At 36.5% G+C, this 27,341-nt stretch overlaps 1 pseudogene; it reads right to left on the reverse strand.

Annotated features, from left to right (window-relative positions):
- Positions 1–26,711, reverse strand: part of LOC131253292 (uncharacterized) — a 37,869-nt pseudogene extending 11,158 nt beyond the window's left edge.
- Between the last annotated feature and the right edge of the window lie 630 nt (positions 26,712–27,341).

The raw sequence follows: 27,341 nt of genomic DNA on the forward strand, positions 1-27,341 counted from the left end.
GATTAGGTAAACTAATCAGTTTTTTTTTTAGCCGTTGAGCAAAAAATTTAAAAATTTTCAATTTCTCAAATTAAAAACCTATTTGGAAAGTGATAGGTTGTGTAATTACGAATGATTTGAGTATGATGATAAGATGGAGATTGAACTTTGAATTATTGGAGTTTGATCAACCGAGTAGACTATCATCTAAGTTCTTGCATTTAATTGATTAAGAGGAAGTTTGAATATCATGTTAATCTAAGTCACAAGCCACATTCAAATTGTTTTCTATGAATTGTACTAGAATTTCTAATTGTTAGTATGTTTATCATTGATAGATATTGAGGATTAAGTCTGGAGAATACTATCCACCTTAGAAAGATGAAAAGAACCAGTTAGAAAACAGAGAGATCGACAAAAAGGTCATGATAATTTAAAGAAAAAAAGAATTCATTGAAAATGAATGAAAAGACTGGAAAAGAATATGAAAATGAAGACCGTCGATATAAACTTTAAAAGTAGAAAAAGAAGGAAAAGGTGATAAATTCAGAATCGGTACTTGATTTCTCAATTAATCTTAATGTGGTGAACATGGCTAACATTATGAAAAGATAGTATTTTTAAGGAAAGTAAGTGAAATTCACTAAGCACATTGGAAACCTGATATATGAACTTATGTCCTTAAGTGATTGGTAAAGAACTTACTTGATTAATTGCTCGTATGATTCGGCTCTAGGTTTTCAATTTTTCACTTGCACCTCTTTGGATTAAACTCATTCATACTTGTTTACACAAAAGATTATTTTTGAAAGAGGATTGCAATTCAAGATTTGAAGATTATGCCATGCATGTTTTACTCGGGACTAGAAAAATGCTGGTTGGGGGGAATTTGAGACTCAAATATTGCATATTTAACCCTTTAATTACATTAGTTTTTCTAGCATTTAATTGATAATTTGATTTAATTATATATGTTTTTGTCATGCGAGGTGATTCAGAAGCTTATGATAAATATGTGCTTAAAAGGATGGGTTTAGAACTTAAAAGAAGATAATGAAGAATTAGAGATTTTGAAGGCATTAATGAAGAATTCACATGCTAAAGATCCAAGGAAACCAAGTGAGGAATGAAGAGAATCAAAAATTTGAAGTGAAGAAAAGGAATCCTAAAAATTGTCCTAAAAAAAGATATTCTGAAATTCCGAGCTAGAAAAACATAGTTCTGAAATAATTCCAGAATAGCCTTCGTTGACATTTAAGGTGCAATGGAAGCTTGTTCGATGCCTCGATAAATTCAGGAATTTCAGGTTAAACTCGCTAGACAGTTTTGGATGATTTTCGGTGACATCAAAGCCATTTTCGATGACATTGAAGGTGTCATCGAGGTGCGATTTGTAAATTTTTCCAACTCGGTGCGAAAGTTTGAGTTGTAAAACTATATAAAGGAGTTCCTAGGCTATTTTAAACCATCTTCTAGAGTTTTGAAAGGGAGAGGAGGCCTAAGTGGAGCGCCGACGACATTTTTTTACTTCGATTTCTTCATAGGTTGTAGTAGATCTTTTTTGTTTTTCTTATATTTTTGAGTTAGCTAGGACTAGCTAATCTCTTAGCTTGGGCTAAGAGGTGAAGCTTATGGCATGTTGGGATGTTTATTTTGCTTTAATTCTTGTTTATGTTAAACTTCATTGATTTCTATAAGGAATATTTTTAGTTTTCTATGGTTTATTATGACTCAAATTACAATAAATGCTGCGATAGCTCTGAATATCTTTTTTTCCATTATGAGATTGTGAGATCAGTAAATCCTGTTGTTCACAATCATCTCTTGGGCATGGTAGGATGATGGAATCCCTTCCAATCTTTACAATACTCCTTCATGTGTGAACTAATTCAATGCAAAGTTCAGATTGTGCTTCAATTATTTTATATTCCAACTAGATAGGATAGAACTTCGATTCCAGTTGTGTTTATTTAATCAAGTAAGGTAGCATCTTGATAGCTACAAGTGGATCCTTGGTGTTCTAGTTTCCTGTTGATTGATTGATACTTATTCACAAGTACTTCTTTTATTCTAGAATTTAGATTAGTTTTTTTTTATTCTAGTTCTACTTCTAGTTACTTTCAAAACACGTACAAATTTAATCCCTGAGGATTCGACCTCAGTCTCACTGAGTTATTACTACATCGCAACCCTGCACTTGGGGTTATGAACATCGAACCATTCACTAATACCGAAAACTTTGTCGAAGTAATGTACGCACGAATCCATGCTCGCCATCTCTCTCCACATCCCAACTGATGAGGCATGTAATCAAGAAAGTCTTAATCAACATGATCATATGCCTTTTAAACATCCAGCTCGCAGACCCCCCCTTTATCCTTTCTCCTATGACACGTATCTATACTTTCATTGGCCATCAACACGCTATCCGCAATCTGCCTTCCCAATACAAATGCTCCTTGGGATTTTGATATGAATCTCCCAATTTCCATTTTGAACCTCAATGCCAGGATCTTGGCTAGGATTTTGTACGACCCACCAAATAGACTGATAGGCCTGTAATCCGATAAGCTTTCCGCACCTTCCTTCAAGATCAATGTTATGAACGTAGCACCAAGCTCCGTAGGTGGCAAACCTGAAACAAAAAATTTATTAATGAAATCAACTACTTCCTTTTTAAAAACTATCTTGGAGTTCGGGGGTGAAAAATCTTGTTCTCTCAGATCATGGTCGTGCAAATTTGGGGAATGGGGAGGTAAAGGTCTCCTCCTCCCACTAGAACTTATTGATTCTTTGCTCTTACTTGTATACTCTTTGCATATATTTAAGAGGATTAATTTGGGATTTTCTTTTGCCTATTTTCTTATTTGATCTGATTTGGTGTGGAATTGGAACAACCAGTTTTGGGCCAATGTGGTTCAAATTTTTTTAACATAGGCTGAATTGGCCCCGTATCACGTATCATATCCAACTGATTTGGATACGACACAATCGTGTCAGCTAATAAGATACCCTTATTGTAAGCCATTATTTGAGCTTGATGGAGGATGATCTGAGATGATCTGGACCTTTAGGAAGGTTAGCATTGAGGATATGAACAATTTTGGTTGTCAACATCTGGCTCATAACCCATATAAAATGGGGCCGTTGGATGGATCAAGTTCACTTAGCTATATTTAGTGTTCCAAATATAATTGATATATTGATAATATGGCTGAATATTATCAATATTGCTAGGTCAGCAATACAGATAGTGTTACCAAGGTAAATTTCTAAACATCACTGATATTTTTTATATTATCAGTGATATTTCACATTAATATGAATATTGGCAACATTTCATGATAAATCGACTAAATGATTTTTTTTGTGAGAATCTTTTATAAAAGTTGCTTGGTATTGGCAATATCAGCGATATTATTGTTGATACTTGGAAAATGTATTGCCGATTGAGAAATTTTGACGAAAATTCCCCCAAAAAAAAAAAAAAAAACTCCATTTTTGTGGGAGGATTTTGTTCCTCGGGTGATTTCCATCACTCCTCTTTCTTTGTTTGAATTAGAGCTAAGATTCAGGGTAAAATCTCAACACGAAGTAGAGGTAGGCCAGAAGTCAAAGGTGAGAAAACATTTCATGAAAATTTCATTTTCTTTTTAATTTTAGCATGAATTGCATAGAATTATGCTGAAGTGAAAGGAGATAGAAAAGAGAAAGAAAAGAAATGGGAAAAAAGAGAATGGAGAGAGAAAACTAGGGTTGCATAGCCTTAGGAATCCTAATCTTAACCATAAAGCCCAAGCCTTAAGGTCTTTATGGTTAAGATTAGGATTCCTAAGGCTAAGCAGTTAATGCTATCTAGCATAAAGGATTTGCCAACAAAAATGGTTGCTAGAGCATTAATGAATGCTTGAGTTCATTCTTCAATCCAAGCTTTGAATGCTCAATCAATGTGTTTAAGACATTGATTAAATGATGAACTTCATGAGGAAGGAGAACTTGGGAAGAAGGGTTTGAACTAGGGTTACACACACACGCGCGCACACACACACACACGACTCTCTCTATTTCTCACCGTTTTGCAAAGAAACCCCTCTTTCGTATAAGTAGAAAGGTTTTGCAATGGTTAAAAAATGGGCAGAAAACTATCAGAATCGATGTCATCGATTGGTCTTCGATGCCATCAAAGGACTTTCGATATCATCAAGAAAATTAGGATTTTCCTTAAATAAGTTGTTGGATAGTTCTGTCGATGTCATCGAGTGGCCTTTGATGCCATTGAAGTGTTCTTTCGATGTCATTGAGACAATCTAGATTTTTAAATTGAAGTTGCTACACATTTTGAGCCATTTTCTCAATGTCATTGAATGGGCTTCAATGCCGTCGAAGGCACTTTGATGCCATTGGAAAAATCCAGATTTTTTATTTGAAGTTGCTGGACATTTTTGTTTGCCTGTTCGATGCCATCGAGTTGTGAATGGGAGTTCGATGGGATCGAAATTGAACTATTTTTGTGATTTTCTTTTTGAACAGATTTCTTCCCACAACCACTTACTAGCACTTCTTGAATAGGTTTTTCCTATGGGGTTTGGCCAGATAGAAGGTCAAGTTTTACAAGGTGTGTATAGGTTTTTGAAGATGTCCCAGTACTTAGCCATTTCAGTGCTTTGGATGCCTTCGATCTTCAAGTCTTCAGTCTTGAATCTTCCTTGAAGCTCTCCGGACTTTATGCCTCACAACTCATGCTAATTGATAAAATAGGGCATTTATAAAATTGACTACATCAACAAGCTCAAAAGAAGGTATGATAGATGAAACATCATAGTCAGTAACATTATCTTCCCAATTTCATTGTGAGTAGACTTTGAGTGTAGGCACAATAGCAATAATCGGTGAACTAGTGGAAGGAGGTGATTGGATAGTATCTTCTTCAATGGGAAGAGGCAAAGGCACTTATGGTGAAGCTTCCAAGTCAAGAGAACTACCATCATTTAAGAAGAATGGAGTGGACTTAAAGAGGGTAACATCAGCACAATTCTTTGAAGATGAGAACTGTATTAGTTGTAGCCCTTTTGTGTTAAGAAAAAAAAAAACCCATGAAAAATACCTTCAACTGCTTTAGGGGCTAATTTATAACGGCACAATTCCAACTAGTGAACAAAGAATGTGGAATGGGTACCACTCATACAAGTTCCTCTCCTTCATTATCATTTGTTTTATTTGTATCAAAATTTCCTTTAAACCTTCTATCTATTGGCAAACTTATCAAATCTCTTAATTGTTGTGTCAATTTCTATCTTTCACATTGTGTTTTCTAGGATCTAAGGACAGAGGAAGATTGGCAGAGAACATGAGAATTATAGGTTGTATTATCTTTATCATGACGTTGTGGGTGCAACAACACACAAAAATAAAAATAAAAATATCTCAGCTTATCAGTGGCACTACCGTTTCAGTCATCCATCATTAAAAATTCTTAAGTGTGTTTCTTATTGTCGATGTCATATCTAGAGTGTGATGTGTGTAAGTTAAGTAAGCATCACCGTGATATTTTTCACTAAATGTTGAGAAGCATTGTTTTGTTCATTTTTCTCTAGTTCATTCACATGTTTGGAGTATAGTTAAAATATCTAGTATGTCTATTTTATTATATTCGTTGATGATTATTCGAGAATGACATGGCTTTATTTAATGAAAGATTGATCTAAATTGCTTTTTATTTTAAGACCTTTCATATAGAAGTGCAAAATCAGTTTTAGTTCAAAAGTGTCTGTATTTTGATCTAATAGTGCCAAGGAGTACTGAAAAGGCCAAGCTATATGTCCTAGAGGGGGGGTGAATAGGACAATGCCAAATAAAAACTTATAACAGCGGAATAATAAAGAAAATGATAGCCAAATTAAATAACAATGCAGGAAAGAAAAACAACCTCAAAATTCAGATTGGAATAGCAGAAACAAAATCAATTAAAATAAAGCTAAGGAAAGAAGAATATTAAATAAGCACACTTAGCTTAGATGGAGCACAGAATTATCTCTCAGAAGTTCGACGAAGATTGGCTTGAATACTTTAATTAAATCGATAATTTCTTCTGAGATTCGTGCACTATTTATAGGTGAGAAGATCGGGTCTTCGACTGGTCTACAGTGCTCTTCGACTAGTCGAAGCAACAACAGATATTTGAAAAATCCGGCGGGATATGCTCTGACCGTTTTACGACTGGTCGTAGGTCACCTACGACTGGTCGTAGGTTTCCTTCGACTGGTCGTAGGTCCTGTAAACCATCGCTGGACTTCGAGTCGAAGGTTGTACGACTGGTCGAAGATCAGTCGAGGTTGACCTACGATCGGTCGAGCATTCCTCACGACCGGTCGAACAGATTTTATCCGTAATTTGTAACAAACTTACGAGTGATCCAGGTCTTAGACTGGTCGAAGTAAGTCTAGGACTAGTCGAAGAAGGCCTAGGACTAGTCGAAGAACAGACCAATCACATGAAAAATAACATTTGACTTATGTATCCGAAATGACCTACTTCTAAGGTCAACCTATGGTCAAACAAACCTCAATCATGAAGTATGGACATTGAAGCATTAGGAACAAGTGACCTTAAAGTATCAGTCTTGAAGTCTTGATGTAGTTGAACTCTTCATGTAACTCAATCTTGAAAGTGGCTTGAGTTTCAGCTTGAGTCTTGAGTTCATCTTGAGTCTTGTCTTGTGAGCAGTTCTTTCATTCCAGAGTCTTGTCTTGTGAGCAGTTCTTTCATTCCAGATCTTGAGTCTTGTACTTGAGAGCTTTGCTTGTTGTGAGCTTAGCTTGTTTATGAATGTTGATCCTTGAGAGAGCTTCACTTATGCAAGTTATATAACATAGTATAATAGTGATTTTGGCACTACAAATTTGACAACAAAGAGGGATAGAACTATAACACTTACAATCTCCCCCTTTGTCAAATTAGTGACAAAACACATAACCAAGATAAACAAAAGTAAAACAACTGGTTAATACCTGTAAATCAATATTCAACATTTAACATTCAACCAGTTTCAACATTCAACCATTATCATTCAACAAGATCAAACATATATTCCCCTTGACACCCCACTCCCCCTGAGTAACATAACCAATGCTACTCCTCTCACAATCATATTAACAACAAACCATTCTCCCCCTTTTTGTCACAATATGACAAAGGAGAACTAAATAAAGGAATGAGAGTAAACAGAAGGAGGAAATAGAGTATAGCAAAAGAGTCATAGAGATACTCAAGATAGCATCACATATATCCAGCATAAATATTACATCAAGAACAAATATCCAGCATTAAACATAGATAGAATCCAAATCAAAATCAGCCAAGTGCTAAGTAAGAAAGTTATTACATACAAAAAGTCTCATAGAAACTAGTCAGAACTAGAACTTGAAGATGGAGCAGGAATAGAAGGATCAAGTTGGTGCATGCCTTTGCTCAAGCGCCTAAGATATTTGCGCATGTACTTGAATTGCAAATCATGAGCAACAGACATGTTTTCCAACTTAACATTTATATTCACAACTTTACCTTCTAATGCACTCAGACGTGCATCAACATCAAATGGTATAAAATCTGGATCATTAGCTGAGTCAGAATCCAGTTCCTCAAAAATGTCATCCATATTAATGTCAACACCAGCTTCTTCAGGACCACCACAAACACCACCACCTTGTTCAGGAAGCAGATCCAACTTCATCTTATTAATATTTGTATTGTTGAAGATTAGATGATGGATTGGTGCTTCATCAACAAGCATATCGACTAACATATGAGTAGCCAATACAGTCATAAAGTATGTAAATGGAATGTCACTATGACCAGGATGGAGTCGAAACTGAAGAATGAAATGACAGATTAAGGATGGCAAACAAATCTGAGTACCATTGGAGATAGCATGGATAACACGAACCATAAATGAAGTCAAGTCAGATTTATTACCCGAACGAGGATACAGATTAGACACAAAAATTCTGTGAAGAATTCTGTATTTGGGTAACAAATACCTTGCGGGGAGCGCATTCCCTTTTTGAGTCCATTGAACATCCATATTGCACAAGTCTCTAGTGAGCATGAGTTTTTCAGCCATTGAAGGTTTATCAGTTAAATTATGAATTGGAATACCCTCATCATTCACAGGAATTTCCATAAGGGCTGAAATTAAATGACGATCAACGTCAAATGGCCCTTCTCTAGTAGAAATTTGAAAAGTTAAATTATCCTGTGAAAATGCACTAATACATGAAAACATGGATTGGGCAATGGACCGGTATGCAGGCCCACCCCAATGCAATAAGTTAGTCCAACCTACAGCTTCAAGCATAGGAAGGATGTCAAATGGAGCAATGTAATTGACATCAACAAGATGTTCAACGATAACCTTACGAGATCTAATGTCCCTAACAAATGATGGATCATCATTGGGAACAAGAAGATGACGTTTAGAGATAGGGGTTGATCTAGAGGAAGAAGAAGGACCACGTGAAGTAGTTTTTCTTCCTCTAGAAGCCATTTGCAACAAGGAATTAAAGGAATAAAGAAGTTACAAAGGATTGAGAAGTGGGTTTGCTCAAAACAGATTTTTCACAACCCAAACCCCAAATCTCAATGATTTTCAAGATAGAAAGCTTCAAGAGAGAAAAGGAAGCAATCTTGACACAAATATGCAAGAAAAACAGATTTGGAACACTAACCTTGAAGAACTTGAAGGATGGGTTCGACGAGTCGAAGTTCGGCTCCAAGGAGAAGAAAGAAGAAATGAGGAAGAAAGTGAAAAATCTCCAATTTGAAGTGAAACCTGTGCTCCACGACTGGTCGTGGGTATCTACGACCGGTCGTAGTACGACTGGTCGTGTATACTCACGACTGGTCGTACAAACCCCAAAAATTCAATTTTCTTGCAATTTACACAAAAATTGGAATTTAATCTAGCAAATATATACAATATTATACAAGAAGGCATAAATTATCAATTTAAAATGCACATGCCAAGATCAAATTTCATCTTTTTGAACCTGCTTTTATCACGAGGTTTTGTGAAAATATCAGCACGTTGATCTTCAGTAGGAATATATTTTAGAGATATAACTTTTTCTTCTACTAATTCCCTTATATAATGAAATCTAATGTCAATATGCTTAGTACGAGAATGCTGAATAGGATTTTTTGAAATATTTATCGCACTGGAATTATCACAATGTAATAACATAGAATCCTGTTTAATTCCATAATCACTTAGCATTCGTTGCATCCAAACAAGCTGTGTACATGCATTACCAGCTGCGATATACTCAGCTTCAGCTATTGAAAGTGATATAGAATTTTGTTTCTTACTAAACCAGGAAACTAGACAATTTCTAATAAAAAAACAACCACCACTGGTTGATTTTCTATCATCTAGATTACCAGCCCTGTCAGCATATGAGTACCCAGCTAATTGGACATGGGTTTCATGAGGATACCAGAGACCAAGATTTACAGTACTTGCGACATATCTAATAATTCGCTTGACAGCAATCAAGTGAGATTCTTTTGGATCAGATTGATATCTTGCGCAAATACCAACACTTAGAGAAATATCAGGTCTACTAGTAGTTAAATATAACAAACTACCAATCATACTCCGATAAAGTTTTGAGTCAACATTTTTACCATTAGAGTCTTTTAATAGTTTCAGGGTAGTACTCATAGGAGTATCAAAATTTTTGCCATTCTCAAATCCAAATCTCTTGATTAGATTCAAGGCATACTTAGATTGAGAAATGAATATTCCTTCAGATTGTTGCTTTACTTGTAATCTAAGGAAATAAGTCAATTCCCCAACCATGCTCATTTCGAACTGTGATTTCATCAAATCTGCAAACTCAGTAGTCAAGTCAGTACAAGTTGATCCATAAATGATATCATCAACATAAATCTGTACCATTAAGATATGATCATTATGTTTCTTAACAAACAGAGTTTTATCAACAGATCCCATTTGAAAATTATGAGTTAAAAGAAATTTTGTTAGTTTCTCATACCATGCCCTAGGTGCTTGTTTTAATCCATAAAACACCTTTTTAAGCCGATATACATGATCAATATTTTTGGAATCTTGAAATCCCATTGGCTGTTCAACATAGACTTCTTTATGTAAATCGCCATTTAGAAAAGCACTTTTCACATCCATCTGATAGATCTTTATCTTTCTAAAACATGCAATGGATATAAATAGTCTGATAGATTCAAGACGTGCTACTGGTGCAAAGGTTTCATCGAAATCAATCCCTTCAATTTGAGTATAACCTTGTACCACCAGTCTAGCCTTGTTTCTAATTATATTTCCACATTCATCAGACTTATTTTTGAAAATCCATTTTGTTCCAATGATGTGTTTATCTTTAGGTCTTGGTACGAGATACCAAACATCATTTCTTACGAATTGGTTGAGTTCATCTTGCATCACAACAATCCAGTTTTCATCAGCCAGAGCTTCTTTTACGTTAGATGGTTCAATTTGGGATGTAAAACATACATAATTACATATATCCTCAAGTTGTCTACGGGTGCGAACACCGGTGAGAGGGTTTCCAAGAATTTGTGTGGTTGGATGATCTTTAACAGTCCTTAACTCAGAATCAGTCTGATTCGATGAAGTATCGGGTTTATCAATGATTAGTACTTCATCATTATCTGAATTAGAGATTGGTGTGTTTAAGTGATCATCAATGACAACATTAATGGATTCTTGAATCACACCAGTCCTTTTATTCAGGACCCTATAAGCTCGACTGTTTAAAGAATATCCTAGAAAAATACCTTCATCAATCTTCGTATCGAACTTTCCCAAATTTTCACGATCACGTAAAATATAGCACTTGCTGCCAAAAACTCGAAAGTATTTAACAGTAGGCTTTTTATTGAACCACAATTTGTAAGCCGTTTTATTATTATCTTTGCTAGTGTATACTCGGTTAATAATATAGCAAGCTGTGTTAACTTTGACCCAAAGATTTTTAGAGAGCTTCATGCTATTCAACATGACATTAGCCATTTCTTGAAGCACCCTATTCTTTCTTTCTACAACTCCATTTTGTTGTGGAGTTTTGGGAGCAGAGAATTCATGTAATATTCCTTGGTCGGTACAGAACTTCTCAAAATTGCTTTTCTCAAATTCAGATCCATGATCACTACGAATTTTACTGATTTGAGAAGATTTTTCAGTTTGAATCCTTTTAAGAACTTTTCTTACTTCTTCAAGGGTTTCAGATTTATCCCTTAAGAAGACTACCCAAGTAAATCTGGTAAAGTCATCAACTATTACCAAGATATACTTTTTACCACCACGACTTTCCGTTCTAGTAGGTCCTATCAGATCCATGTGGAGAAGTTCGAGTGGTCTTGATGTGGTATTTGAATTCACCTTTTTGTGTGAGTTCTTTGTTTGTTTGCCTATCTGGCACTCACCACATATTTTATCTAATTTCTGAAGTTTGGGTAAACCTCTTACAAGTTCTCGTTTGCTCAATCGATATAAATTTTGATAATGTACATGTCCAAGACGTTTGTGCCATAAATCAGTCTCGTCTGTATGGACCATGTAACATGTTTGATTAGATGAGCTGGATTCACTAATAATATAGTAATTTTCAGACGTTCTACGTCCAGTTAATATTACAGAACCCTTATTGTTTATTATCTCACAGCTTTGATTAGAAAACCGAACATTATGGTTATTATCACATATTTGTGATATACTAAGCAAGTTGTGCTTTAGGCCTTCAACGTATAAAACATTTTTAAACACGGGAAGATTAAAAAGTTGAACCGTACCTGGGCCTATAATCTTGCAGTTGCTACCATCACCAAATATGACTGAACCATCAATCATATCTTTCAGATCGGTGAATAAGGCTTTGTCACCTGTCATATGCCTGGAGCATCCACTGTCTAGGTACCACTTTGAATGATTTGTTGCTTTGAAAGTAGTGTGAGCAACCAAGCAGGTGACTTTAGGAACCCATTTCATAACTGTTTTGGGTTTAGGAACATAGTTGGTCTTCTTTTGTGTATATTTGTAGGAATGACCTGTAGAGTTAGATTTTAAGAGCTCCTTGAGTAAATCAACTATCTTTTCAGCTAGTGGATTTCGTTTCTGATTAAAGTTGACATGGCTGTTTCTAGGTTTTTGAAAAGTTTTTGAATTTTTAGAAAAATCTTGATAAGTACTTTTCCTTTTTGAGTTTGAGGACTCTCCTTTAACAAACATAGGAGGAGTATACTTTTTTTTAGGAGGTAGATTTTTATCATAGCCCAACCCGGATCGATCGCCACATTTTCTAGATCCGGATAAAAGTTTTTCTAACTTTGGATCACCTTGGGCATATTTCCATGTGTCCTTTAAACTCAGAAGAGAAGATACTTCAGTTTTAAGTTTCTCAATTTTAAATTTTAAATCAACAATTAGGGAGTTTTTGAATTCCAAATCGCATTTCGATTTTTCAAAACAATCTGAAATTTGTGATTTTTCTAAAACAAGCGATTCAAAACAATTTTTGAGTTTAGAAAACTTTTCTTTTTGAAGTTTAAGTTTGACAACAATTTTACAACTTTCCTTATATAGGGCATTGTAAGCGTCTTGAAGATCATCTTCATTTTCACATTCACTATTCAGATTTTCTTCACTTGTAGAGTCATTATCTGAAAATGTGAATTTGGCTAGAGTCATAAGAGCTTTGACCTCATTGCCCGACTCAGTTTCAGAATCTTCTGATTCAGAAGAACCTTCAGGATCAGATGATTCATCCCATGTAGCCAACATACCCTTCTTCCTGGGTTTGTCCCTTTTAGGACATTTATTTGCTAAGTGCCCATATTCTTGACAGTTGTAACATTGACTATCTTTCAAAGATTTTCAAAATTTGGGTCTAAACTTCTTTTTGTCATTTGATTTTTGAAAATCAACCCTTTTCTTGCTTTTGAAAATTTTGTAAAATTTTTTAGCTAAAAGAGCCATATCATCTTCTGAATCAGAATTTTCTTCTGAATTACATTTAGAAGATTTTAGCACGATAGATTTACCTTTAGGAGCTTTAAAGTTTAACTCGTAGGTTTGTAGAGAACCAACTAGTTCTTCAACCCTCATATTATCCGTATCACGAAGTTCCTGGATTGCGGTTACTTTAGAATTGAACCGTTCAGGAAGTGAGCGTAGTATTTTTGCACACACTTTACTTTCTGGGATTTTATCGCCAAGACCCCACATTGAGTTTACAATGTCATTCAATCTAGTGTAGAAGTCCATAAACATTTCATTTTCCTCCATATGAATTTCTTCAAATCTGGTTATGAGGAGTTGGACTTTAGATTTTTTGACAATTGTAGTACCCTCGTGTGTCATTTCTAATATATCCCAAGCTTGCTTTGCAGTATCATAAGAAATGATTCTTTTGAACTCATCCGGTGATAGTGCGCAAGTAATTGCATTTAGTGCTTTAGCATTTGCACTACTCTCACTTTTCTGAAGGGTGGTCCATTGGTAATATGGTGTGGCTTTCATTGATTTTGAACCATCAACCCCAGTAACTTCCATGATAGGAGGATTCCATTCAGTCACTGTGGCTTGCCACACATTTTCATCCATTGATTTGAGGAAGATCCTCATTCTGGCTTTCCAATAAGCATAGTTGGAGCCATCAAAGGGTGGAGGCCTAGTGACTGAAAGGCTATCAAAATTTGACATCTTAAATAGCTTAAATCGTTAGCTCAGGAATTAAATCCAAAAAACGAGCTATTAGGCTCTGATACCACTTGAAAAGGCCAAGCTATATGTCCTAGAGGGGGGGTGAATAGGACAATGCCAAATAAAAACTTATAACAGCGGAATAATAAAGAAAATGATAGCCAAATTAAATAACAATGCAGGAAAGAAAAACAACCTCAAAATTCAGATTGGAATAGCAGAAACAAAATCAATTAAAATAAAGCTAAGGAAAGAAGAATATTAAATAAGCACACTTAGCTTAGATGGAGCACAGAATTATCTCTCAGAAGTTCGACGAAGATTGGCTTGAATACTTTAATTAAATTGATAATTTCTTCTGAGATTCGTGCACTATTTATAGGTGAGAAGATCGGGTCTTCGACTGGTCTAGAGTGCTCTTCGACTAGTCGAAGCAACAACAGATATTTGAAAAATTCGGCGGGATATGCTCTGACTGTTCTACGACTGGTCGTAGCTCTCCTACGACTGGTCGTAGGCTTCCTTCGACTGGTCGTAGATCTCCTTCGACTGGTCGTAGGTCCTAAAAAGCTTCGCTGGAATTCGAGTCGAAGATCAGTCGACACTGTTCCTACGACTGGTCGAACAGATTCCAGGACTAGTCGAAGGCTAACAGATTTTATCCGGAATTTGTAACAAACTTACGACTAGTCGAGGAATTTCTTAGACTGGTCGAAGTAAGTCTAGGACTAGTCGAAGAAGGCCTAGGACTAGTCGAAGAATAGACCAATCACATGAAAAATAACATTCGACTTATGTATCCGAAATGACCTACTTCTAAGGTCAATCTATGGTCAAACAAACCTCAATCATGAAGTATGGACATTGAAGCATTAGGAACAAGTGACCTTGAAGTATCAGTCTTGAAGTCTTGATGTAGTTGAACTCTTCATGTAACTCAATCTTGAAAGTGGCTTGAGTTTCAGCTTGAGTCTTAAGTTCATCTTGAGTCTTGTCTTGTGAGCAGTTCTTTCATTCCAGAGTCTTGTCTTGTGAGCAGTTCTTTCATTCCAGATCTTGAGTCTTGTACTTGAGAGCTTTGCTTGTTGTGAGCTTAGCTTGTTTATGAATGTTGATCCTTGAGAGAGCTTCACTTATGCAAGTTATATAACAGAGTATAATAGTGATTTTGGCACTACAAATTTGACAACAAAGAGGGATAGAAACTATAGCACTTACAAGTACATGTCCAAAGCTTTTTTTTTTTTTGAAACACGAATCTTACATCAGATATAATGTAGAAACACCCCACAATAAAACAAGGGTGTAGAAGGGGAAAATTATCATCTCCTTGAAATAACTTGTGTTGTCTTATTTCACATAAATATTTATAAGATTTTTTGGAGTGATGTAGTACTCATAATATGTTTTCTAATAAAGCAGATATCGTCATCTATTTTAAAGGGCTAATCACCTCATAAGTTTTGTTCCAAGATACTCCATTGTTTCCTTTACCCAATGTTCGAATTATTGGTATCGCATTATGTATTGCACCCTTGGGATACAGATACGTATTGGTTATCACATGAGATATATCATTTGTATCGCTTAATATATCGTTATTGTTGGAAACATTGGAAATTGGTCGAATTTTTCAATGAAATTTCATTGATTGTTAAAAAGGACATCAATACACTTACAAATCAAAACATTACAAAAAACAATTGCACATAATGGGGTTTCTTTGTATGGGGTCCTAATTTATGCGTTGTATAACTGAATTGATGCAAGTATATTCAAAGTCTATTCATATAAATTATAAATGTAAGCAGACATGTGGAAATACAAGCAATACGTTCAAAAGAAAAAGAAGAATCATTAAATTAGGTTACATATACATGTTTGATTTAATTTTGATTTTTTTTTAAAATTTTTCGCAACTCGGTCCTCTTCCAAATCTCAAAATCGAAGTTTCCAATCTGTGATTTTTCATGCCATGCAAAACATGAAAAATCATGGATTTATAATAATTTGACATTGATTTAACATGATTTATAGAAACAAAATAAAAGATCGAAAATAAAAAAATATTAACCGGATTGAACATCTAGGATATATCCCACTACTTATGTACTTCGTATCACACAGGTGGGATACAAGATATATTATGGGATATATCGGCCGATATCATCGATATTTAAAACAATGCCTTTACCTTGATGTGTTTGTTCTGTCCATCAGTTAGAGTCTGGCTATGATAAGTTTGATCTTCAAGTAGTTAAATGTCTTTTTCTTGGATATTATTGCACATGGAAGGGTTATTGTTGTTATCGCCCATTATTTCGAAGACAATATATATGTGTAGATGTTACCTTTAAAAAAAAAAAAAAAAGTAATACTCTGTTCTTATTAAAAGATAACAAATCTCTTAATATAAAACTTGTTGACATACCTATTGTAGTCAACAAAATGAAACCTTATTCATCTACTGGCTCTTCCATTCCCACTATGCCTCACTAAAGGTCTTGTAACACCCCATACTTTTCAGTCCTTGAGTTTTATCGTGTAACCTAATTTAGCATGAATACAACCTAGCTTAAGAGAACATTCACGTGCTTCCTAGTCTAAATCCAACCTTTGGAAACAGTCCCCATCCATATATTAATCTATCCATCCGATATATTTCAAGATGGATCAACCCATCATTAAAAAAACCTATTCTTAGGATCCAAATTTCATTAATAGAAAAATCTGACCGACCAACTTAGATTTAGGACCCCGGATCACGATATCCACCATCCATCGTGGCCACCACACCCTATTGATCAAATCATCACCTGATCGCTCAATTCAACCACCTAGTTATGGAAACAATCCTCAAGAATCCATTTAGGTTAGACTAGAAACCCTGATGACCATTGATGGTCGGATTTAAATGCAATTTGGCCATTGGGTTAACGAGAATCCACCATTAAGTACCAAGATCTAAAGGTATGGCCCACCAGAAACTTTTGATAGACCACGTATCTGATCCCCTGCCCTAACTAACCTTGTTAAATGAATGGGTGGATTGGATTTACTGAAATGACTCGGTGGGTCCTGCAAACCACTAATTGAACACGAAATCTGCATGTATGGCTCACCTAAACCTTGGATCTGCCTCACCTTCGACCAAATGTCCTGAATGGAAGGGATGTTGTCAGGACATCATTGTGGACCCCACATTCGTTGCAAGTGCACAATGTGTGCGTGTGCCCGCCGAGCACCAGACCGAGAAGTCGGTCAAACAGGGCGCTAACTTAGCCGCTCGAAGAAGAGAAAAACTCTCTTTTGAATTTTTCCCACCCGCGAGCAGCTTGCGGACAACGTTCGTTTTTTGTCCCGAGATGGCCCACCATTAGCCATTCATCAGGTGATCTAGACCATCCATCTTAGAGAACATGAGATTTAGACTGAACCCCTAGAGTTTCACACGTGGCATCGCACGTACAGATGCACAATCACGGGAGCAAGCGGGCTAGGTGCAACCAATCTTTTTCTAAAAACAGAAAGTTTTTATTTTTCTTGCCTTACACGTTGGCAATCCGCATGAAACCTCCCCCTTATCATCACAACCCTCCACATAAGCAAAATCCAAGCCCTTCAAAGTAGGTTTTCCTATCTACACTTGAAACTTTTCTTCACCCGCTGCCGCAAGTGAAAACCGAACCCACCGAGTAAATACACTAATCACCTTCTGTTTGGAGGGTCCCACAATGTTTAGAGGCCCAATCCAAGCCATCCAGATGCCTTGGAATGGAGGATGACCCTCCCGATCAGAAACTACATGATCAAGGGCGTCATCTTCTCCGTCGATTGGGCAAACCCATTGTAATCCATTGGGCCCCATTTGCTTATCGGAGATGTTCATTTGGAGGGCCACTTCAACAGATGATCATCCCCAAGGTTACATGTCATCCATGCATTCAAAATAGCCCCTGCCTAGCCGATCTTTTCTAACCCATCTCAAAATGAAATTGATTAATAACTCAACTAACCGCTTGATTAGTTTCTTCAAGCTCTCAAAAATATGATTAAGTGGCTTATAAAACCCACTCTTTTAGGGATGCCATCTGAAATAAATAAAAGAAAAAAATGAGTGAAGGTGAGAACGCTGTTGCCGCACCAGCTTGAGTTGGGCGGACTTAGTCCAGACGTCATTGTAAGCAGTAGAGGGAGAGAGTAAGGAAGGAAATAGAGAAAGAGAAGTCGAGAGAGAAGATAGAGAGAAAGAAGAAAGAAACGAGAAACCAAGAGAGAGGACGTTGTCCTCTTTCTTCATGCTGACCGCACGTTCAACCATGGTGTTGCTGAGTTTGGACCGAGTCCAGAGCGCCACAAACTTTAGGAAATAGGAGAAGAAAGGAAAGAAAGAAGCAGGAAGAGCAGAGATGAGGGAAGAAGCACGAAGAAGGTCATGCTTTGGGCGTTGTAATAGGCTGTCGGGGTAAAACAGTTGTTCGCTCGGTCTAACTCACTGAGTTGGAGAGTTCTGGAGGGGATTCATGTCCAGGACTTGTCGGAATCTAGAGAACGAGAAGAGAGAGAGGGGGGTTGTGAGTTGGGTTGCTAGGAAAATCGAGACTAGTTCCGTCTGGTTTGCCTCAACCAAACAGGTGCACTGGCGGGTCGAGATGACTTGACCCAGTCAGGTATTCAGCAAGGTCGAAAGCCTTGTTTTAGGTTGGGGTTAGTGCTGGGTGTTCTAGCAGAAGAAGCGGAGTGAGAAAGAAGAAGAAGAAGAAAAAGAAGGAGAGGAAGAAGGGAGAGAGAGAAGGGAGGTTGGGGTTGTTGTTCAATCAAAACCGAGTCGACTTGGTTGAAACTGAGTTTGACAGTGTTGAGGTAGGCCTAGTCCAGCCTGGCTCCAGCAGGAAAAGAGGGGCAAGGAGGAAGAGAGTGGGCTTGATGATTCTACTCGAATGAAGCTCGCCTAGCCCAAATGAGTTGATCCAAGTTGAGGTGAGTCAACTTAGCTTCTTGCAATGATTAACCCTAATTTAATTCAATTAAATATTTATTTAGTTCCTTAGTTGCAAGTATGTGAATGATATTAGTGCAGATCATTTTCATTGAGAAGGATAGATCATTTTGAGTGGGGCTAGACCCAAGTTAACTTGGATTTTTGGTAAGCAAGCCCTACTCTATCTAGAATGTTCATTATAACTAATTAGTGACTAATTTATGATTTGAGATTACTCATTTCTTGGATTTAAATAACGCTTTAACTTATCTAGTTGTACCAATTTGAATCTAACCCGAATACACATTGGGAACCTTAATCATTTGGGCGCATCCAAATCTATTCTACCTTAACCATTGACATGTGATATTTTTGGTTAATCAAGTGTTTTGAGTCCTTTAATGATCTCCAACCAATTAAGAAATAAATCTACGCTCTAAGGTGAAGACTCACCTTTTAAACTTCCCACTTAAATTCATCAATCTAGAAATAGATGATGTCTTGATTTCTCTCATCGAGTTGTTTATCTTACTACATGAATATGCTAACATGTTGGGCAACTAATCTTGTATTAGATAATGTATATATCTCTTTAAATTTGGCAAGCATAATTGATTTGATGTTCACATGCTATTTTCAGTTGTATAAGATGCTAATTGATTAGATGTTATTACTTGTGATCAATTGATGGATTGAATGGGACTTGTTGTGGACCTACCATCTTACAGTCTATATTTGACTTATACTGCTTTGATCGTATATTTGTCTTCTATGGCTATGACCGCATATTTGCCTTACGTGGCTCAGATCGTTTATTTGCCCTTTGTGGCTTTGATGGAACATTGGCGCCCTTTTTGTGGCTTGTTGATTCTCTCTTCATCTTGCAGTGTTCAGTCATATGGTGATTTTTGGGTGGAGCTGAAGTTCACTTATCGATTTTCTAACCATCATGCGGTGTTCACATACGATATGATTTTCGAGTAAAGTAGAGTTCTGTATGTTGGTTTTCTAGCCATCTTGCGGTGTTCAGTCGTACTGTGATTTTTGGGTGGAGTGGGAGTTCGCCTATCGATTTTCTAACCATCTTGCAGTGTTCACGTATGATATGATTTTCGGGTAGTTTAGAGTTTATATGTTGATTGTCTCTTCATCTTGCGGTGTTCAATCATACTATGATTTTCGGGTGGAGTGGGAGTTCGCTTATCGACTTTCTAGCTATCTTGAGGTGTTCATGTATGATATAAATTTTGGGTGAAGTAAATGTTTATATGATGTTCTCTCTTCATCTTGCGGTGTTCAGTCATACTATAATTTTTGGGTGGAGCGGGCGTTTGCTTATATATTTTCTAGCCATCTTGTGGTGTTCACATATGACATGATTTCCAGGTGAAGTAGATGTTTGTATATTAATTCTCTCTTCATTTTATGGTGTTCAATCGTATTGTAATTTCCTGGTGGAGCTAAAGTTCGCTTTTCGATTTTCTACCCATCTTGCGGTGTTCACATACAATATGATTTCTGGGTGAAGTAGAGGTTTAAGGCTTGATTTTCTAGCCATTTTGCAGAGTTTGTATGATAAATTATTCAACTATTTGGACATGTCCACTTGCATTGAGATTACTATTATATTCTACTTACGATGAAATTATGTTGACTGGCTTATTTTGGAATATATGATCATGATTTTAACTTGCATTGTTTAATATGTCTCTTCTCATATATTGTGATTTATGCTAGCTTATGAATGATGAGTGTGTAATCTTAGAGGGTACTCCTCACTGCGATAGCCATTGACGCTATCAAACCATATCAGTTGATGCAAGTGTAAAGCGAGCCAATGTTGTTCACTAGATTGCTAGAGCAGATCGGGTAGCTGAGGAGTTAGAGAGGGTCCCTGTGACCCATATTGAGCTCCACCATTACATGATAGATTCATGTTTTCGTTTAATGAACTCTTGTTATGTGGATTGTATAAGTTCTGTATGGGCACTACGTTTGGACTTTTATGGTGTTTGAAATGTTTTCATACAATGCATGGTTTACTTTAGCTATGTGTGTTGCTAACTTTGATTAATGATAAGCGGTTTAAATTTAGATCGAATTTTAAAAGCTAACACTCGGGTTTTTGGAAATTGAGTTGTATACATGGGTTTAAAAAAACCAGGGCGTTATAGGTCTACTCACAACGAAAATGAAAAGATGCTACAACCAATCATGACGTGCCATCTAACATATCTTCTTCAGAAACTTGTGGTCCAGTAAGTTATCCAGATATATCTGATATTCCTACTGCCCTAAAAAAAAGAAGAAGGTAAGAATACATGTGTCGATCATCCCAGCTCTTAATATGATCCCTTTCATCGCTTATCTCCAAATTTCAACAACTTTGCCCTGTTCTAGTCTTCTTGCTTTGTTCCTTAGTTATATGAGGAAGTGATGGGTGCACTTCATCAGAATAATAACTTACCACTCTTTTGACTAGTAAACATGTTGTGGGTTACAAATGAGTCTACAAAATCAAGTTCCATCACTCAAACACTTGGTGTTACTTACATGAAACCTCCTCTTATATGGCCAAGTTGAATCACATTTGGGTTATACTATCTGTAGTTGTTAATTATGGGTGAACCCTCTTCCAAGTTGACATAAAAAGTGCCTTCCTTCATAGTGATCTTATAGATGAAGTTTATATGGAGCAACCTTTAAGTTTTTTTGCTAAGGGAGAGTCGGAAAAAGTGTAAACTTTGAAAAGCAATTTATGGGTTACAATAGTCTCTACGTGCATGGTTTGACAAGTTCAACAAAGGTTGTATTAAAACTATGGCTTTATTTGAAGTCATGCTCATCATTCCATTATTGTACATAAAGGTATCTCAGTTCTCATTGTGCTTTATAGTATATGCACATGATATTGTTGTTACATGAAGTAATAACAAGAGGATTGAAAAAATAAAGTATGTTCAACAACATTTTCTCATAAAAGATTTGGGTCATCTTTGATGCTTCATTGGTGCAGAAGTAGCCAGATCCAAAGGACTTAATTTATCTCAATGGAAATATGTTTTGGATTTACTTATAGAGATGGATAATCTAGAGACTAAGTTAGTTGTCACTCAAATGGATTCTAATCATAAGCTTGTAAGGGATCAAGGAGATGCAATGGAAGATCCAAGGAAGTACATAAGATTAGTTGGAAGTTTTATTTACTTAACTATTACTCGACCAGACATATCGTATGTAGTGAGTGTGTTAAGCTAGTTCATGAATTCTTTAAAAGTACCTCACATGGAAGTAGTAATTTGAATTTTGCATCACCTCAAAAGAGCACCAGGTCAAGATATTTTATATATAAATGGAATGGTCATTTTTAGGTAACGGGATATTCAGATGTAGATTGGGCAGGTTCTTTAGCAGATAAGTAATCCATTGCTGGATATTTGTACATATGTCAAAGGAAATCTAGTCACACGGCAGAACAAGAAGCAGTGAGGTGGCCCGATGAGTGCCAAAGCAGAATACAGAGCAATGGTTCATACCTCCTGTGAATTGATATGGATTAAGAAATCGTTGCAACTAGTGGGATTTATAGTGCACCTACCTATGCTATTATTTTGTGACAATCGTGTTGCTTCACATATAGAAAACAATCCAGCTATCATGAAAGTACTAAACACATTGAAGTCCACCATCACTTCATACATAAGAAAGTTTCCAGTGGTGAAATCTCTACTCCCTATGTTCGATCTTAGGACTAACTTGCTAATGTGTTCACCAAGGCACTTTGTTTCACTCAGGCTAAGCACATACTCTAAGCATGACATAGATAATATCTATGCTCCAGCTTGATGGGGAGTGTTAATGAATGTGATATGGACCTACATAAACCACTTAGATGGCTTATTTTGGTATAGGACATGGAGGGGATTTTTGCTTTTGTTATTAATTACAATATCTGCAGTTATGAAACTTCTATAATATAAAATAAGGGGGATGTGAACCCAAACTTCAGCCCATTCTCTTCTCTCTACATTTTCTTCACTTCTTTCTTCTTCTCTATTCTATCTCTCCTTCTACTATTTTACAATCTTCATTATATAAGGTACTCCTAATGCATCAGAAAGTTCTCTGATTGATAGGCATTCTGCTATTGGATGTTGCCCACTTGTGGGAGGTAATTTAGTTACCTAGAAGAGCAAGAAGTAGAGTGTGCTTACATGATCTAGCAAAAAAGCTTCTAAATGAAATGGAGTTTGTGACTACTCTAATGTAGTTGTTCTGCAATAATTGAGTAGAACCACTCGTGTTGCAAGAAATCAGTTTTTAATGAGAAAACCAAGCATACCAATGTTGACTATCATTTCATAACAGAGGTCTCAGGTGGTGAAATCTCTAAGCTAGTCAAATCTCAATGTCAGCTAGTTGATGTCTGATGTTGGACAATGGAAACTACCATAGGATGCAAGATGAGAGATCAATTACATATTAATTTCAGCAATCAACATGTAAAATCAAACATATGCACAAAATAGATTTAGAAATTCAGATTTGTAACACAAAGGTCCTAGGTTATCACATACGTGATGCACAAAAATATAAAATAATTCGAGAGTGGCCCACTTGGAAGTAGGGACTTTCAATCTAGAGTGGGTAGTGTAACAGCCACATGAATAGACAATGACGCAAATAAAATTTTGGTTTGGGAAATGTTTTACAAAAAAGATAAAAATAAAATCTGATTTCGTTAGGGTTTTAGGTTCACGAATTGAGATTTGGAAGTTGGGGTCCTGGTGGTTTAAAGGATAAAGGAATGAGGCAGCGTTGGAAGGAGATCAAGGAGGGAAAGAATACGAAACAAGGGCCACACATTAATACACGTACGGACGCACGTACATGTGTGTGTGCATATGGGCGGGCGAGTCAACACATGGATGGGTAGGGAGAAAGAAGAAAAGGGATGGATTGGGTTATGGCTTTAATAGGTTTAGAAAGGTTGTAAGGGAAGGGAAGTAATGAAGAAAAGAGAAAAAGATGAATACCTTGTTAGAGAAGAGAGAGGAATAAAGCACCTTGGAGGACTCCACTAACAAATAAGCCTCTACCCTTCCACAATTCAATTGGAAGGGAAGGTTTCTCGCAAACCTAGAAAACGAAGAGGAAAAAAACCTTCACATAAGAGAGTCTCTCTCTCTCTCTCTCTCTCTCTCTCTCTCTCTCTCTCTCTCTCTTCTTAATCTTCTCTAGTAGGGTTAGACGAAAGGATACGAAATAGGGCCCACACATGAAGACCCGTACGGACGCATGTGCGTGCATGTGTGCGTGCGTGTGTGCATGTAGGAGAAAAAGATGAATACCTTGTTGGAGAAGAGAAATAGGAATAAAGCACCTTGAAGGAGTCCACCACCAAATAAGCCTCTACCTTTCCACAATTTAATTGGAAAACAAAGAGGAAAAATACCTTCACATAAGACTCTCTCTCTCTCTCTCTCTCTCTCTCTCTCTCTCTCTCTCTCTCTCTCTCTCTCTCCATGCTTTTATAATGAAATATCAAAATAATTACAACTATGCCACTCACTTAACTGAAATGGCCCATTACCTAAAATAAGAAAACTAAAATATTTATTATCAATCTCAACCATCAAATAAATCCTAAAAATAATAATAATAACATAAAAGAAGCAAGATCAGAGTCTAAGGGGCCCATATTTGGAAGATCTAGTGGCCCGATGGCCTGATCGATAAGATCCAACAGTTGGATCAACACGAAATAAAAACCGCATGACTAAAATGGTCTCCTAAGCAGTCCACATGCATCATCCCAAAGTGGGGTCTTCCTAATACACGTTTGATGCATGTGTGGTCTTCAAAAATGGCCCAGTAGGTCCCATTTAGAACTCATCTCACATCCACAAAGAGAGTTGCGCTGATGTGGGTGGTCGCCTCCGTCTCTGGTACACTCAAGTAGGTCGTCTAATATCCCCATCAATGTCTTTACCAAAGCTCTAGGGAGAAATCATTTTGACAATATTTTTTACGAGTGGGGCATCAATGATGTGCGTGTGTGCGTGTCTACACACACACACACACACACACATACATCAATGACGTGCGTGCGTGCGTATCTAAGGGTCCATATCCCAGTTTAATTCATATGTTGGTTTTCAATTCATTTCTGAAATCAACGAAAGCATTGACATGAAGATTGTTCGCCATTTAACATAATTTTTTATTAGTATAAAGGTCACAATGCTGTCCCAAACATAATTTGAAAAACTCTAAGCTCAAATGTTGTCCCATACATTCAGGGGTGTGATTCAAGAGTATCCAAGACTAAATAAATATGTTTCAATAGATTTTGCTTCCTATGAAATATGGACATTAGGTCTCATGGTATGTGATTCTGCAACAAAAAAAACCAACCAAGTAGTAATCTTTCCAGTGCAATGCTATCTTATCAAAGCAGCAACAATGACAATGTCTTCACAAATCTAACCATGGGGATTTTGATTTACCCCATTGGAAATTACTACAAAATGCAACCCTTCCAGTTTGTATATATGGCAATATGGCTACAATATGAAATCCAAAATTTCCAACCTCTAACATCTATCCAATGTGCAGGTCCTAGATCAGGGGGATCCTTACTCTTGCTCAAGTGGTAGACTCTGAGGAGTTTCAACACCCGGTCAAGGGTTTGAGTATCCATAGGTGGTGAAATTCCACTTTGGCGTGAGTGTGTGGGAGTGTGCGTTCGTGTGTTAATTTTTTTTTTTTTAAAAGGAGGTCCTAGATCAGGGTAAGAAGACACAAAGTTAAGATGAAGATGCCAAAACACAAACACTTGTAACTGTAGAATATCAATTGAAGATAGTTGATGAGACATTGAGTGCCAAACCATGATTCATGAAATATACAAGGTGCACAAACGTGTGATGCCAGGTATCCACAATGGTAACGGTGGCCGTAATAGCCACCACCATTACCTTTATGATACGAGCTGTAACGGCCTCCATAACGGTCGTGACAGTCTTTTTACTTTTTTTTGTAATTATTGAAAAAAAAACTCAAAAAACCTGTATCGGACCCGTAATAGACTGTTACAGGTCATTTTTTTTCGTAACGGCAATTACAGCTGTTATAACTCCATAACATGTAACTGTTGCCACCGTTGCCTTTAACCTAACAGCCTTTATGGCCCCATAAAAGTTATTAAAGCACACTGGCAAGTAAGTTATCACAACCACACCTAAACATAATAGGCTAATAAGAATGGGTGTAGAATGAGAGCATTAAATTGGTTATAACCACTGCAATTCACTAATGATAAGTGATAATCCAAATTCTATTAAAGCACTTAGGAAGGTTAACCACCTCTTATCTCCAAGTAAATGCTTAGCAAATGGGATTTCAACAGGAACATAGTAACGTTATACAATTGCGATGAACAGTCTCAAGTACTAAATACATGGATGATTGCATCATGCTCCAATTCAGTCTTTGGCGTTTTGGTTTTATACAGTCCAGAACATTCACTTACATATTCATCTAGTAAAATTTCTTATCCATTTACTGAAATATGAGCAGCTCAATGAATAGAGAAATAGTTACTTTCATAAATGATCCTCCTTAAGTTGGGACAATTTTCTAGAGTTACATATCAAAGAAAGTCCAGCTGGAATGTTCCACACTTTAATCTGGTCTATGTAATTCTTTTGTTGCATTCCTATTAGCAAAATAATTAATAAACAAAGTAAGCTATCAAAAAATTTCATTTAACAATATTCAATAAAAGAAACAATAAGGTAGACATTATGTAACACATTTCAAGGCTTCTACTCTATTCAAGTTAAGAGAGGGAGATTGCAAAGGAACCTCATTTCTATGATAAGATCGTAGTCGCTTGTGAAATACTTGTGTGTCTCCTGTCCCCCCACTAACATCTCCATGTCGATAGGACCAGGCATCCCAATCATGCGTGCAAGCAACATCACTAATGAATCATTTGGAAACAGAACCTATGGACGATAGAGAGAAACAGAAAAAGAAACACATGATTATGGTCCTTTCATGGGTCTATGATGAGAAAAAGATCCCAATAGAACAAGCATCATTAAAAAAAATTAAATAAAAAAATAATTTTTATCATAGGTCACCTTGGAATGAAAAGAAGTAGGGCATAATATCATCATAATAGCATAGTCCTAGCTATTTGTAGTCATCTTTCTCAGCATTGCTTGGCAATGTTTCAACAACTGACTGCCCACCTGATATCAACCTCCTCAAAAGGAGAAGACATGTAAGGCTAGCTATATGAAAGGTTCCCAGATATGTTCCTTGTGCCTCTTAGTAGCTTCATTTTTTCCCCATACCATAATGATGAAGAGGCTATTTGGTTTCTCAGCTTTGCAAACCATTGATGGTTTTTGCACAAAGTATAGATTGTTGCAAGAGCTCATGAGGTTTATTAATATCCGTGCACAAAATGAAGCAATGCCCAATGTTCGAGCAATTGGTATTGCTACAAGTTTCGTTGGTCGGAGATAAAGATATAATATCATTATCACTGATAATATCACTGATAACTAGAAGTGTGGGGTAAAATAAAAATAAAAATAAAATTAAATTAAAAAA

Source organism: Magnolia sinica, chromosome 8, assembly GCF_029962835.1.
Source record: "Magnolia sinica isolate HGM2019 chromosome 8, MsV1, whole genome shotgun sequence".
Taxonomy (NCBI): Eukaryota; Viridiplantae; Streptophyta; class Magnoliopsida; order Magnoliales; family Magnoliaceae; genus Magnolia; species Magnolia sinica.